We start from the raw sequence: 13,598 nt of genomic DNA on the forward strand, positions 1-13,598 counted from the left end.
ATTTAAAGTTGCAAAACAATATTTTTTTTCGAAAGTAATATTTTGGCTGGGCACGGTGACTCACACCTGTAAACCCTGCACTTTGGGAGGCCAAAGTGGGTGAATCACTTGAGGTCAGGAGTTTGCGACCAGCCTGGCCAACATGGTGAAACCTCGTCTCTACTAAAAATACAAAAATTAGCCGGGCGTGGTGGCGCAAGCCTATAATCCCAGCTACTCAGGAGGCTGAGGGAGCAGAATCGCTTGAGCCCAGGAGGTGGAGGTTGCAGTGAGCCAAGATTGTGCCACTGTACTTCAGCCTGGGTGACAGAGCGAGACTCCATCTTAAATAAAAAAAAAAGGTACTCTTTGATAGCGCATGATATTTAGTATGCTTTGGCATCTGCCTTTTGGGGAAATCTGGTATTTAAAGCAGTCCTATTCATAAGCAGTGCAGAAGCTGCAGCCTTCTGCGAGTGCACAGATTACTCAGTCATAAACACACGTCACAAACATACCGCAGGGCAGAATGTGCTGCATTCGTTGCCTGCTCCGTTTAAAGTGTCTCTGCACAGTAAGCTGACTTTTATCGCAAGTGCTGTGGCAGTGTTCTCTGGTTAAGGGAGGCCAGTAACCTTTTCTGCATCTAGGAAGCTCTATCAGGGTTCCTTAAAGAAGAGAGGTCAGTTGCTTTCGGATGTTCCACTAAAAATACAAAAAAAAAAAAAAAATTAGCTGGGCCTGGTGGTGGGCACCTGTAATCTCAGCTACTCGGGAGGCTGAGGCAGGAGGATCACTTGAACCTGGGAGGCAGAGGTTGTGGTGAGCCGAGGTTGCACCATTGCACTCCAGCCTGGGTGACAGAGTGAGACTCCGTCTCAAAATAAATAAATAAATAAATGAATAAATAATAAAATAAAGAATGTGACATACCTGACAATAACAGGACATGGTAGGTGGAAGCAAAGTGCGTTGAACTCAGGAAATGACACTAGATGGTAACTCACATCCCTAGGTAAATGAAAAAATGCAAAAATATTAAATAAGAGGATTCCTGTAACAAACTCTATAAATCAATATCTACTATCTTTTCTTCTTTCAACTTTAAAAAAAGACATAAAACCATATAAGCAATAAGTATAATAGATTGTTGGGTCAGCAACTTATAATAAAAATAATAGCACAGGAAGAGGGAAGAGAGAATAGAACTATAAAGAAGTAACATTTCTATAGCTCAACATAATTAAGTTAATATAAATCTAAAGTAGACTCACATAAATTAAGAAGTTTATAAAAGCACTAGAGTAACTATAAATGAAATATCTCAAAAATACTGTGAAAAACCATTAAAACATTAAACTAGAAAATATTCACTTAGTGTGAAAGAAAACAGAAAAGAAGGAAGAGAAGAATCCAAAACATCAGACATACAGAAAACAGAATGCAAAACGGAAGATGTAAATCCAAATACATCAATAATCTCATCAAATGTGAATGGATTAACAATGCAATCAAAAGACACATTACAAGACTAGATTAGTAAAAAAGATTTAATTTTATGCTGTCTACAGAAGACAGACTTTAGATCTAAATACACAAATAAGATGAAAGCATAAGAATGGAAAAAATTTATCATGCAAAGAGTAACCATAAGAAAATAGTAATGGTTATTAATATAACCATTAGTCAAAATAGACTTTAGATGCCCCCCAAATGTTACAAGAGAAATATTTGATGATAACAAAAGGTCAATCTAACAAGAAGATATAACAATTATAAACATATAAAAAACACACAATAGATTCCCAAAATACATGAAGCAAAACCAGACAGAGTTGAAAGGAAAGTGAGATAATTAAACAATCATCCCTGGATAATTCAGAACCAGACTTTTAATACTGTATAGGACAACTAGACAGATGATCAACAAAGAAACAGCAGACCTGAGAAAACACTGCAAACCACCAGACCTACCAGACATTTAGGAAAACCTCCACCAGTGACATTAGAAGACACGTTATGCTCATGTGTACATGGAATGACCAGCAGGACGGACTACGTACGAGGCCGTAAGATAAGCTATGTAAGATGATGAGCATTACACAAGGTATTTTCTCTTACCATAGTGGAGTGGAATTAGAAAACAATAACAGAAGGTATTGGGGAAATCCATAAATGTGTGAAAAATAATTACACGCTCAAAATAGTCAGTGGGTTAGAGAAGAAATCACAAAGGAAATTAGAAGATGTGGAGATGAATGGAAAGGCAGATGCAGATTCCAGACTCATGGGACCTGCAAAAGCAGTGCTTAGAAGAAAATCCATGACTGTGAAAGTCTGCATTGAAACAAGGGAAAGAAAAATCTTAAATCAATAAACTAAACTTTGCTTTAAAATACTGGAAAAAGAAGAGCAGATTACTCCAGTGCAAGCAGAAAGAAGGAAATAATGAAGATTACAGTGGAAAGTCACGAAACGGAGATAGAAAAATCGAGAAAATTAATGAAACCAAAAGTTGGTTCTTCGAAAAGAGCAACAGAATTGACTCATCATTTGTTAAATTGGTGGAGCAAAAAAGAAAGAAGACTCAAATTCCTAAAATCAGGAATAAAAGAAGGGACATTATTGCAGCCCTAGCATCTGTTCTATGAGCTGCAGACAGAGTGCTCACATCCTATGTCTTATTTCTCCAAGGCATCTATCTTTCCTAATATTTCAGGGTAGTTGGTTGCTCTGGGACTTCAGTTCTCTGTGGGAGTCAAGAGATGATGAGTTGGGGGCTATCTGGCTTTTGTTGCTGTAATGATGGAATCAATACCCTTATTGTCATTCTATGTTCAAAGTGGCAGGAGAAAAGCTGGGACAGCTTCTGGAATCTTGAGTATGGCAATGACTGTGTAATCAAGGTCAAGGAGTAATCCAGGAGAGGCCATCTTTGGTATAATCTTGAGAAAGGGATTGAAGAATCAGGACTTTGTGAGTGTTAGAACAGGATTAATATATGAGCCCTAAGGACCTACCACATGACTCAATCACCTGTTAGAAGGCCCTTCACTAAGGCAATAAGGAGGAGGCTGCTGAGAAGGCATCTGCATTTTTGAGCCCTATAGGCTGTCCTCTGATGAGAGGAGATGATCCCATAAAAGTGGGCTTTTTAAAATTGTCACAGTGGTGGGGCTGTAGAACAGCATAATAAAGGTGACAGCCCCATCAGTAGTAAGTGATGTCACCCGAAGCATCAGTAGCAAAGCCAAAATGCAATCTGGTTATCACTGGGGATAACTAATAAACCACGGTCTTCCTAGGAATGACAGAGAGGCATGGACGCTATGTGTTGCTCAATTTATGTAATACATACAAATTGAGATCTCATGAGCGGTCAGATAATGTTGGCCTCCGTAATGGAAAATCATGGTCCCTCCCTGAGAATCTAAATCAGTTACAAGGACTAGAGCCAACTGATTGAAGGAGAGATCTTGTTGAGGAAGGATTCTAACTATCTAACTGTCCATTGCAGGCATACATGGTAAATACCTTTGCAAGACTCACCAGATGGTGCCGTAGATACTTACCAGGGCATTTCTGGAATAATGAAGGGACTATTCTTCCTCTTTAAGGACTGGTAGTTACAAAGTCTGAGTTTACATGAATATGAGTGGCCCTGAAATGCCAGCTGATGTAGTTGAGATATGAAATGGCGTTGGTGCAATTCCATCTTACATGGGTTCAGTGGATCCATGAACCAAACTTTTTCATCGGTCTCAAATGAATAACCGGAAGACACAGTCTTAGTTTCATGAATATGGTTCCACTGATTCCATGACTTCCAGAATAAAAACTATTATGATAGAAAGGACCAAGTGGAAAGCCCTGTAACTATTCCTTCCTCTGACCAAGATTCACTTGTACGAGTAATACTCCTATTAGTACTATAATAACAACAGCAATAAACATCTCAGGAGGCGCTGTAGAGCTTAGAGCCACGGTTGCAGTTTTCAAGGAGGGAAGAAGGGTTGTCTCCATCACACCCCATTCAATCACTCTTGAACTCGGCAAAAGCTGGATGGGTCGTGGTTGGACCATAGACTTGACTAAGTAGTAGTTCCTATTACAGGGCTTTCCCATCAATTGCATTTATTGGAGCCAATCGATACCTTCTCTGGCACTGGGTACATATTTTTACAACCACTCACAGCATCTTCTCCAGGGTCCTCACTGTCTGCCTTCTCAGACTGTGCACTTGGTATGGCACTATAGATGTGGCAAATGCTTTCCCCAAGTCTTTATCAACGAGGGGCCGAAAGCAGTCGGTCCTCACATGGCAGAAACTCTATCGTGAATTGTTTGGGGTTGCTCTCAGTCTCTCACTTCCTGTTGCAGTCAGTTCTGACAGTCATAGGGGCGTCCTGCAGAGCAGTAACCAGAGCCCCCCATTGCCTACAGCGCCACACTGATTAGACGGAGGAACAGCACATGCCAGGGGCCTTGAGCCCTATTTGGCCTTAGTATATTATTAGAATTATTCTTTGATACATTGATTGACATTAATTTCTTTTCTTTTTTTTTTTCTTTGAGGCAGAGGCTCACTCTGTCACCCAGGCTGGAGTGCAGTGGCGCGATCTCGACTCATTGCAACATCTGCCTCCCAGGTTTAAGTGATTCTCCTGCCTCGGCCTCCCAAGTAGCTGGGACTACAGGCACCCGCCACCATGCCCGGCTAATTTTTGTATTTTTAGTAGAGACGGGGTTTCATCATGTTGGTCGGGCTGGTCTCAAACTCCTGACCTCGTGATCCACTCACCTCGGCCTCCCAAATTACTGGGGACATTAATTTCAAATTGAGTTTTACATTTAAACTTGTAAGTATTGGTAGTTTTAATCATTTTTTGTCTTGTATTTAATTTTGCTTCTAAAGCTATACTAACTATATAATATTTAAAAGAGAGTTGCTTTTATAAAAAACTTTCCGTGTTCTGGAATATTTTAAGTGACAGATTAACTTGTTTTTACCTTAACATAAAAAATAAAATTCGGTCTGAATGCACCGAATTATGGTGATTTTATTTTTCTAGTGGTAGAGCTTGAATCAGATTTCCAATATTTCTTATGGGAATGACCTATTTGAGTTTTTCACTTCTTTTATGATACATTTTTTAAACTTAAAAAAATACTTCTAAGAAATCTTCTTTCATTCTAAATACCAAATATGTTGCATAGTTAGATATATAATTAGCTTATAATTATCTTCATTTTTCCCTTATACATAATTGTTTCCTATTCTCATTCCTCATTCTCCCCTCCCCATAATTAACTTACAAAGGTTTAGCTTCAAAGAATCAAATTTGAAATAAGTCATGCTTTTTACTTATTTTGCTTACTATTTTATTGTTTTTAGCTTTCATGTTTATTAAATTCATTCCTTCTAATGTTTTTTAATTCATTTTGTTATTTTCTTAATGTTTAGCAGAGTACCAAATTCCTTTATCTTTGTTTTCTTTCTAAAATAATGAAGCCACCTTAAGTTAATGCATTTTCTTTAACAGAGCTTTTTCCGTGTGCAATTCATTTGGACACAAAATACTCTCCTTTTCAAAGCTTTCCAGATACTTTACCAATTGTTTCTTTATTAACTCTTTCATCCAAGGATAATTTATAAAGTGAATTTCTGATTTGTCAAACACTTTAGTCATCTCCTCACTCTTATTTCTACTTTTATTGTTTTGTGATCAGATAGCATGACCAGCAGAGTTTCAAGTCTGATTTTTCGTTGTTTTAAAAGGTTTTATTTGCAGGCAAGCACATAACCAATTTTTGTCAATAGATGTTGCAAATAGACTTGCTGTTTCTTTTTGAAGGATGTTAGTGTGCACAGGACTTAGCATGTTAGTGTGAAGGCTGTTCCTGTCTCATCAATCTATTTGATCAAGGTTAGTGGTTGTTTAACGAGACTTATCTGTGTCTCTATTACTGTCGTTTTCATCATGCACCAGATCAGCAGTACAATAAGGTGGATACAGGGAGGTCTCCCCGCAATAGCAGTTGTAGGAAGGTCCCTTGCATTTCTCATAGCTCACAACTGCCCTGCGCATGTGCCTTGCAGAGCGACTCGTGAGGTCCTCACAGGAGCCCGGGGCAGGGAACTGCCGCTGTCGGAGGGATGGAGACAAACAGGTTCCATGCAGGGACCCGTTGGTGACTCCCCGGCCTCCAGGGAGACTCTGCTCCTGCTGGAGCTGGTCCACAGCGAGGCGGTCAGTGTGGGTCTGGACCCTTCATTCCTTGGTCATCACGGTGCCGCCGCCGGCGCTTTGGATGCAGAGTGTGGAAGTCATCATGACATGGACCTTCTAGTATTATGCACCGTCTTGCTCTCTTACAGCTTTTATTCAGTAACTTTTGCATATTAAATATTTTCTGTTTATTTCTCATTTACCAGTGTTTTCTTTTTCTTTTCCTTTCTCTCCCTCCTTTCCTTCCTTCCTTCCTTCCTTCCTTCCTTCCTCCCTCCCTCCCTCCCTCTCTCTCTCTCTTCCTTTCTTTCTTTCTTTCTCTTTCTTTCTTTCTTTCTTTTTTCTTTCTCTTTCTCTCTCTCTCTCTCTTTCTTTCCTTTTCTTTTTCTTCGTTTCTTTCTTTTTCTTTTTTTGATAGAGTCTCACTCTGTTGCTCGGGCTAGAGTGCAGTGGCGTGATCTCGGCTCACTGCAGCCACCTCCCAAGTTCAAACAATTCTCCTGCCTCAGCCTCCCAAGTAGCTGGGATTACAGGCGTGTGCCACCACACCCGGCTAATTTTTGTATCTTTAGTAGAGACGGGGTTTCACCATGTTGGCCAGGCTGGTCTCGAACTCCTGATCTCAGGTGATCTGCCTACCTTGGCCTCCCAAATTGGTGGGATTACAGGCCTGAGCCACCGCGCCCAGCCTACCGGCATTTTCATTAGCAAACTTCTTTGATGTGTTCTATTGCTGCTGACACGTTCTCTTTTCATTTTCTAAGTCCATTCCCTTCCTTTGTTTTCCGCACTCTCTCATAAGCTTGCTTTGCTTCTATGTCTCCAGTGCTCCACGTAGCTTTTCATCAAAACTGAGAGTCCTGCTCGGTACCAGAAGACTGTCCATTCCCATTACTGCCATGACTAACATCTTTGATTCTATTGTTTTCCGCATTTGTTACCCTTACTATTCATTTTACTGACTTGTTTTTGCAGGTTTGATCCAATTATTGTCTGTCTACTATAATTTTTCCAGTAGTTACATATTTACTTGAAAACTCAATTGCCATTTCTTCCCTTAGAATTTATGTTCCCTCTCAGGGGATTTTGTTATTGTTTTTTGCTATTGATTGGAAGCACGTTTCTAACTTTCACCTCTCCATTATGTCCTCGTCCCCTTGTCCCTGTGGGGTGAGACATTTACGTGCCTGCGTTTCCCTCCACAACTTTCCTCCCACTAACGAGACACGTCAGACACTTTTTTACTTCTTCCTCCCTCCCTCCCTCAACCTTCTAGATTTTGCTGAGCTTGTTTAAAATATCTTCTATCTAGATCATTATTATAATTTCCGTTTTGGTGAGCAATTGCATTTGTATTTATTTAGCTTACAGATCTACTCATATATAAGAAATAACATAGAAACAAGGATGTTCACTGCAGCATGATTAGGAAAAGTTAATTACTAGAAACAACCCAAATGTCCACCAATAGGGGACTGATGATATAAATTATGGAGCTTTCACGCTATTGAACTCCACAGCTGTAAAACACAGCTAGAAAGCTTTTCATACACTGCTATAGAAATGTCTTTGTGTTGAATGTTAAGTAAAAAGAGCAAAGCACAGCATATTGTATATAATATGTCACTGTTGTTTTTCATTTGTGAAAAGGGGGCACCTGGCTTCATAGATGCATGTGACTTTGCGTGGGCTTCGGGAAAGACAGACGAGAAGTGAACTGGGTTCTGTGCCAGACGGGAAGTGAACTGGGTTCTGTGCCAGATGAGAAGTGAACTGGGTTTTGTGCCAGATGAGAAGTGAACTGGGTTCTGTGCCTCGGGAAAGACAGAGAAGAAGTGAACTGGGTTCTGTGCCAGACGAGAAGTGAACTGGGTTCTGTGCCTCGGGAAAGACAGACGAGAAGTGAACCGGGTTCTGTGCCAGACGAGAAGTGAACTGGGTTCTGTGCCTCTGTGGGGAGGAGACAGCACTTCTTGCCCTTTCTTGAGCATTTTCCTCCGATGAGGTGAGCAGGTGGTCCCTGCTCTGAAACTTGCTTATTTTTGAATGCTGCTTTTTGTGCTGACACAGGACTCTGGGGTCTGTGATTTCCGAAAGTTCCGATGAGACACGTGTCCCTGGGTCTCCCTGCAAGATGGGATGTGTTACCGGGTTATGTGCCTCCGGACTTACTGACTGTGGACCAGTGAGAATGGGTTCTGTGCCAGAGGATGTAGTGATTCTTTTGTTTTTTTCCTTTATTAAGATGGGGTCTCACTCTGTCGCCCAGGCTGGAGTGCGGTGGCACAATCACGGCTCACTGCAGCCTCGGCCTTTCAGGCTCAGGTGATCCTCCTGCTTCAGCCTCCCGAGCAGCTGAAACTACATGCACGCACCACCATGCCCAGCTAATTATTGTATTTTTGCTAGAAACGGGGTCTTAATTTGTTGCCCAGGCTGATCTGGAACTCCTGGGCTCCTGGGCTCAAGCGATCTTCCTGCCTGGGCCTCTCAAAGTGTTGGGATTATAGGCGCGAGCCACCACGCCCATCCATTTTTCCTTTCCCTTACCTGTGGTATTTTTTTTTCCCCCTTCCCAAAGTGTGCAATCCTCGTTGTACCCGTATCATTTAGGAATTCCTGGGAGAAAGTATAAGGCCCATCCCTCCCCACCACCTCAGCATCCGGGGCTCTCCTGAGGCCTTCTGTGCCTCGCCCGACTATAGCTCCAAGTATCAGCTTCTGTTACCAGTTCGGGGGCTGCCTCTCTTCCGCCTTCTCCTTCGGAGATACGTGGCTGTGATGCTTGAGCTCCCTGACTTCCCTTCCGCGTCCATCGTCTTCCCCGCAGCTCCTGTGACTCCTGTTTGTCGGCCTCTGCCTCCAGGTGTGTGTAGCCAGGCCCGGCACGTCCTCACCTTTACACACAGATTTTTCATTTTGATTTGTGTTGACTTTGAAAGTCACTTCTCCTGAGAAAGTCCTTTCCAGGTGGCCCCTCACTGCCCTCAGAAGCCCTGTCTGGTTTTGTTTTCTCTTCCTGCTGTGGCTGGTGTGTTTCTTTGGTGCCTGTTGTCTGGGATTTCCTCCTGCTCATCGTGTGGGTGGCGGGTCTGTTCCCTGGGCGCCTCCTCGCCTCGCCATCTTCAGTCTCAGCCTCAGGTGGCATGTCACTTCCCCGCCTGCCCCCTTCCCCGGGGCTCCTGGGGGCCAGATATCAAGACACAGTCCCAGGTCTGGTGTAGGCTGCACCTTGGGGGCTATAGGGCCCTGGCGCCCTCAGCTACCTCGGGGTCTGAGGGATGCCTCCAGACTCCCACCTCAGCCCACCTTGCAGGGGTCCCCAGGACCTGAGCCCTTTCTGGACTCGAAGCTCACCAGGCCCAGCAACTCACTGCCCCCCAGAAGCCAGAGGAGACCTCAGATGGCACAGAGGCCGGTGCTCCCAGTGTGCCCCCACCCAGCCCCCTCTGCTGAGCCTGGTGTCCTGGTGGACGCGGGGCTGAGCCCTCCTGTCCCTGCCTTGCTGCTGTGTCACACCATCGTCCCCTGCTATGTGGGGCCCTGGCTGAGTCAGGAAGGGGCCAGATCTCCCCCAGCCAAGGGGTGCCCGGAGCCAGCGTCCTCGTGCTGCTACGCAGGCAGCGCTGCTCCGGGAGGGACGAAGGAGCCCGTCAGGGTCGTTCCGATTCCCAGTCCCTTCCCTGAGCTAAGGTGGCGCTCGAAACGGTCCCCTTGGCCCTGGTCTCACTGCCGCTCTGCCAGAACGCGTTTTATTTCTGACCCAGAGCACAGCCCCAAGTCCCTGAACAAAAATCTTCAGTCGTGCCAAGTTGATCTTTTATTGTTGCTATTAAACATTTATTAAATACTCTGTGCAGAGCCAGAGCTGGGGAGAGCGGTGATGTGGGATGAGCCAGGCCCAGGCAGTGCAGGCCATGCCCGGGGCTCCTCCTCACAGGGCTCACAGCAGCCCTGGCCTCACGTCTGCAGGGGTTCGAGTCTGCCAGGGGTGGGCAGAAAGAGGGGCTTCGGGGGCCCCGAGCAGAAGGAGAGGCAAGAGTGGAGGGCGGGAGGCGCTGTGGGATCGGGGTACCGACTTGGCAATGAGGATGGAGGAGGAGCCACCGGGGCCTTGGCATGTGGGTGTGGGGCTGGCTCAGCTGTGGGTACTCAGGGGAGGCACAGGTGCACCCAGGCACACCGAAGGCTGCCGGATCAGGGTGGTTTTTTTTTTTTTTTAATAGGCTTTTTATCTTGGAATACTTTTAGATTTACAGAAAGTTTGTAGAGTCCCTGCACCCCTCAGGCAGCTTCCCTGATGCTCACGTCTTACCTCACCGCTGGGCACTTGGCAAAACCAGGACAGGGATGTGGGCATCACCAGGAGCGGAATTCCAGGCTTCAGGTTCCACAGGCACTTCCACTCATGCTCCATAGAGAGACTTTCAAAAAGAAAGTGAAGTTTAAAACCCCTCGATGTAGGTACAGACCTGCTGGTGCCCCGGGAGCCGCCGCCTGGACTGAGCTCCGGACATCACTCCACCTTCCTTCTTGCTTAATCCCCAGAGGGGCCGTGGTCCTGCCGCCCCTGCTGCCTCCTTCTGACCCTCCTGTGCCTCCTGCCCCTGAGGCCTCGTGGCCTTGTCCGTCTTCCTGGCCTCTGCATCTGCTAAGCCTGTGACCTCCCAAAACCCGTTCCCAGTGGCACCAGGCTGCTCTACAAAAACTGCCCGTGCCTTGCTAACCCCACCATGCTGGCTCCTGCATTAGGGATGAAGTCCATCAGCTTCAAGGGTCACTCTTTATTGGGTGCCGTCTGTATACCAGGCAGTATCCCTAGAACTGTGCTATGCGATTCACGCAGCCCCTGGGGCAGAGCCAGGGACTCTGCATCCTCTTATCAAGTCCCAGAGCGGTCACATAACTTGCCAGGTGACGTGGCAACACGAGGGTCCAGCTCAGAGCCGGGGCTCCCTCTGTCTGATCCTACCCCTTTCTCGGCGCCCCCTTCCCTTTCCACTGGTGCTGAGCACTCCTCTGGACTGACAGGTCCTGATTCCTCCATCAGAGGCGGCCAGGTCCTCCCCCACCTCACCTGGGCTTGCCCAGAGCCATCACCGCCTCACAGCCTCAGCTGGGCGTCACCTCCTCCAGGAAGCCTTCCCTAGGCCCGTCTGTTTGGGCCCAGCTCCATCTGTGGCTGAGAGTCAGAGAGGCTGCTGCAGCTCTGGGGCAGAACACAGGATGCAGGGCTGGCCACGGGCCCACGACAGACCCACGGGCACGTGGCTGCAGACCCGGCCTCCTGAGGTCCTGCTGGTCAGCCCTGGGACGGTTTGAGTTCACTGCCCGTGTCCACCCCAGGCCAGACCCGGCGGCAGAGGCGGCAGCAGCCACCAGGGGGCACTGTTGGCCAGCGCTGGCTGAGCTGGCAGCTTCGGAGCGGCCGGACCAGCTCCGTGGGGTTCATTTGCTGAGAGCAGCTGGAGCCCCTGGCCGAGGGGGCAGAGGGGCCAAGGAGTGAGGACCTTCCAGAATCACACTGGGCTGGGGCTCTCTGGGCTGCACACAGTCTGCGGGCTGGCTGTCCGGGAGGCTTACTCAATACACTCAATTCCCAGGCCCTTCCCAGGGCCCACTGTCCTCTGCAAACAGGGTCTGGGGGCACCTCCCGGGCTCCTCCAGTGGGGACCTGGGTGCCGAGGGCCTTGCTGTCCGAGGAGCCGAAGACAGGAGAGCTGGACACCAGGCCTTGCTGTGACGGCTCAGCAAGCCCAGGACGGTCAGGCGTGATGGGGCCCCCTGCCCTGCCCTGTGCTGCTTTTATGGAACACGCCTTCTGGGGACCCCTTGGGAGTGGCATGCAGAGGTGAGACTGGGCTGCACTGCCTGGGCCCCGGGTCATTCTCCTGCAGCCACGGCCCAGGGAGGTTGCACGGGGCGTGCACTGTGCTGTCTGTGCCTAGGACGGGCTCACTGTTTCCGTGTAGGGAGGAAAGTTCCCTCAACCGCTGACGCCTGCGGTGGGGATGGGGGTCCTGCTTTTCCTTCTGTACTTGCAGGGTTTTTTGGTTTCCATACAATGAATCCGAAGAGCGCAGTGATTAGGTTGAAGTGCTGCCTGCGGCCAGGAGGCAGGGTGGGGCTCCAGGATCCCCTCTCCTAGCTCTGCCCCTCCAGCCTGTGCTTTGCTGGGAGCTTGGCCCTGCTGGGCCTTGTGTTCCCCAGCACTGTCCACTTTTCCTTGGGTGTCTTGGCTTCATGCTGTCTCGCACGGCCCTTCTTCTACCCAGGCTGCAGCTCCCACAGCCCCTAGTTGGTGTTGTCCCCGTCCCTCCTGGGTCCTAACCCCTGTCCCCAGATGGGTGGACTGGCAGAGTCCAGCATCCCTCTGCCCTCCTGTGGCATGGCAAGGCTGGGGTCTCTCCCTGTCCTTGTCCTGGCCTGTGTTCCCTCAGCCCACTTCACCTAGGGCGGCAACAGTGATGCTCAGGCCCAGCCCTGGCCCCTGTCCTGTCCACACAGCACAGTGACCTCTGTGCCACACCCTGTGTACCCCCAGGTGCACTGTATCCCTGCCCTCCACAGACTGCCGTCTGCAGCCTGGCACAAAGCTGTGGGAGGACACTCGCCATGGCAGCATTGACCCTTCTCAGGGCCAGCCTGGGCCTGGCGGGCAGGAGGACACATGGGCTGCAGGGAGAGCACTGCCTCTCCCTTGGGTGTCTGGGACCGTTGTGCCTGTGTGCGTCCCTGTGTGCACCTGTGTGCGTGCCTGTGTGTGTGCCTGTGTGTCTGTGTGCCTGTGTGCGTGTGTGTGTGCCTGTGTGTCTGTGTGCCTGTGTGCCTGTGTATCTGTGTGCCTGTGTATCTGTGTGCCTGTGTGTGTGCTTGTGTGCGTGCCTGTGTGTCTGTGTGCCTGTGTGCGCGCCTGTGTGCACCTGTGTGCATGTCTGTGTGCGTGCCTGTGCACATTCTCCTCTCCTTCCTGGTGGATTCCATACCTCGTGAAGATGCACCCATGTCCTCTGCCCTGGGCCCCACTTCCCATCTCCTCCCTCTGCCCCAGGTCTTGGCACACAGCTCAGGTCTCTACAGCGGACCCTGGAGCAGGGGAACAACTGCTCCCCACGGTGCCTGCTGTACTGGAGAGCCTGAGGTCAGAGCTGAGCCCTCCCCTTCCTCCCTGCCGCCTCCCGGCACCGCCATCCACACTCACCCTGCCTTCCGCGGACCCTGTCTCCTGTCCACTTCAGTCCAGCAGCTTCTTCCTCTGCTTTTTTCGGTGAAGCCATCGCATCTGGCCTGGCTGGACCCTCAGACTTCCATTTCTCCCAAAGCTGGAGGTAATTAATTGCTTGTGCCGCCTAGCCTGACTCTTCCCTAATTGCCTGCAGGAGTGATGAG

The 13,598-nt window shown here is 48.1% G+C and overlaps 1 long non-coding RNA gene across 1 annotated transcript; it reads right to left on the reverse strand.

Moving 5' to 3' along the window:
- Window positions 1–259: 259 nt before the first annotated feature.
- On the reverse strand, window positions 260–12,993 carry LOC116270717. Its single transcript, XR_004178876.1, has 3 exons — window positions 10,525–12,993; window positions 913–990; window positions 260–684 (listed from the first exon to the last, which is right to left on the reverse strand). It is a non-coding gene; the product is annotated as an uncharacterized LOC116270717 (long non-coding RNA).
- Between the last annotated feature and the right edge of the window lie 605 nt (window positions 12,994–13,598).

Source organism: Papio anubis, chromosome 16, assembly GCF_008728515.1.
Source record: "Papio anubis isolate 15944 chromosome 16, Panubis1.0, whole genome shotgun sequence".
NCBI lineage: Eukaryota > Metazoa > Chordata > Mammalia > Primates > Cercopithecidae > Papio > Papio anubis.